Here is a 2,559-nt window from a genome sequence, read left to right as displayed (position 1 = left end):
GATTGCCTCCACCTCCCCTGTTTTATTACGGACACTGTACGCATTGCTGTCGTCACTTTAACTTATTTTTAATAGGATTTCCTCTCACTTTATGTTTAACTATAACCCTATTTATTCCCTTGCTATCAACGTCCAGTGTCTGTTGTGGCTCAGTGGGTAGCACACTCGCCTCTGAGTCAGAAGGTTGTGGGTTCAAGTAATTCTCCAGAGACTTGAACACATTAAAAAAAAATCTAGGCTGACACACCAGAGCAATGCTGAGGGAGTGTTGCACTGTCAGAGGTGTCGCTTTTCAGATGCGATGTTAAACTGAGATTCCGTCTGCTCTCTCAAGTGGATGTAAAAGATCCCTTAGCACTATTTTGAAGTTGTTATCCCCGGTGTCTTGGCCAATATTTATCCTTCAATCAACAGATTATCTGGTCATTATCACATTGCTGTTTGTGGGAGCTTGCTTGTGTGCAAATTGGCTGCCGCGTTTCCTACATTACAACAGTGACTACACTTCAAAAGTATTTCATTGGCTGTAAAGCACTTTAAAACGTCCGGTGGTCGTGAAAGGTGCTATATCTCTTTCTTTCTTTCCTTCCCTTACTTTATTCTTTCCTATGCTCTCTTTTCCTGTTACGTTTATATTTAGGCTGGTTACGTTTCTTGTCGATCCCTCCCCCTGTCTTACTAGTATACAGAAAGCAAAATTAAGAGCAGGAAAGAAAGATGGGATTAAGAGGGAGTGATGAAAGAGAAACATTTAAAAAAGGTATATAAATGTTTAATTCAATTTTTAAATGTCCAACAATAATATAAATCTGAAGAAATGAGACTCCACATTTGTAAAAGTTAATTTAAGTGCAAGAGGTGTTGTTTGTCAGTAATTAAAACGAATTACACTGTGAAAAATGTACTTACACTGGAATGGAACAAACCCTAACTTTTGCTGGCGATTTTAGTGTGTATCTATCACACAAGTACCACAACATCATACCCTTCCATGTCTTTCAATGTTGAATCTCTGGGCAAGATAGATATAGCAATGTTTCTGGAGGAGTCAGGCAACTTGGACAGCAATTTCCTAATTTCCATGTTTAACTGCATTGTGAAAGTAAATGTGGGCTCACTGGAGGCAGAGAGAGGAGAAATTATAATAGGCAATAAGAAAGTGGTAGAGACATTAAACAAATACATTGTATCTGACTTCACTGTAGAAGACACAACATACATTCCGAAAATAATGGGAACCAAGGGGGTAGAGAGAATCTGTATAAGTAAAGCCATAGTAATGGAGAAATTAATGGGACTAAATGGCGACAAATTCCCTGGATCTGACTACCTGCATCTAGGGTTTTAAAAGAGGTCGCTGCAGAGATAGTGGATGCACTGGTATTAATCTTCCATAATTCCCTAGATTCTAGAACAGTCCCCAAGGATTGGAATGTAGCAAACATAACCCTGCTATTTAAGAAAGGAGGAAGAAAAAAAACGGGGAACGATAGGCCAGTTAGCCTGAAATCAGTAGTACGCAAAATGCTAGAGTCGATTATGAGGAACGTGGTAACAGGGCACTTAGAAATTCATAATGTGATTCATAAGGGCCAAAATTCATCGCAGTGCCGCCCACTACCGCCCAAAAATTCCAGTTTAGTAAAAAAAAATCTACCGCTGACCTACCGCCCGGTGGTAAATTCATCAGAGAAGCACCGCCAGCGGTAGTCCATACTGCCCGCCCATGGGAAAATCGCCCAAAACGCCAGTTTCATCAATAAGATTGGCTAAGATCCATTTACCGCCCACCAGAAAGACCGTTCTGAAAAAGGTGGTCTTACCTCGATGTTGAGCGGACAGTACGAACAATGGAGCTGAGCCGTACAGAACAGTAGATCCCAGGTCTGATTATCTATTTGAGTAGGAGTAGGGATCACTACAATATTCTCTGCTCCACCAGCCAGCAAGGAAAAAGTACTAAGACACATTTTCCACTGCTGATTGCTATCTAGTGATCCCTGCTGGAAAGTGCACTTGAGTGACCATCAGATGAGGACAGAGTCAGGTTGAGCTGTGGTGGTCCTTTCCTTCCCCCCTCCCCCACAAAAAGATTGAGCAATCTAACAATTACTTCCGATATTCACAAACAAAGAATAACCATTTGGATAAGAGAGCAGAAGGCTAGAAGAGCAAGAGATCACTTAACCAAAATTATAATATAATGGCAAGAATTTTTTTGAAAGAATGTTCTTTGGTTACTTCTCACATTTAAACTAGACCATATTTTCTGCAGCATAGTTTTACTCATACCCATCATTTCTTCACGATCAAAGTTTCCATTGTCACCTGCATCTGAATACTCTTCTTCATAATCCACACTTGGCCCCGGACCAATCCTATTAAAAACAGGCCTAAAAATAAAAAACATCCTTGACCATATTACTGTTGAAATACTCAAATTGGAAATTATGAGCAGACTATGATAGTGTTTACTTTGGAATGTTAAGCAGTACATGTGTAAAAATTGTAGCTCTCAACTCTACCTTTGTGCATATATTAAAACTGTATGGGCCGACA

The sequence above is a fragment of the Pristiophorus japonicus genome, chromosome 2 (genome assembly GCF_044704955.1).
Source record: "Pristiophorus japonicus isolate sPriJap1 chromosome 2, sPriJap1.hap1, whole genome shotgun sequence".
NCBI classification, from domain to species: domain Eukaryota; kingdom Metazoa; phylum Chordata; class Chondrichthyes; family Pristiophoridae; genus Pristiophorus; species Pristiophorus japonicus.
The sequence above is the reverse complement of the archived record's forward strand: the minus strand, read 5'-3'. Positions refer to the sequence as shown.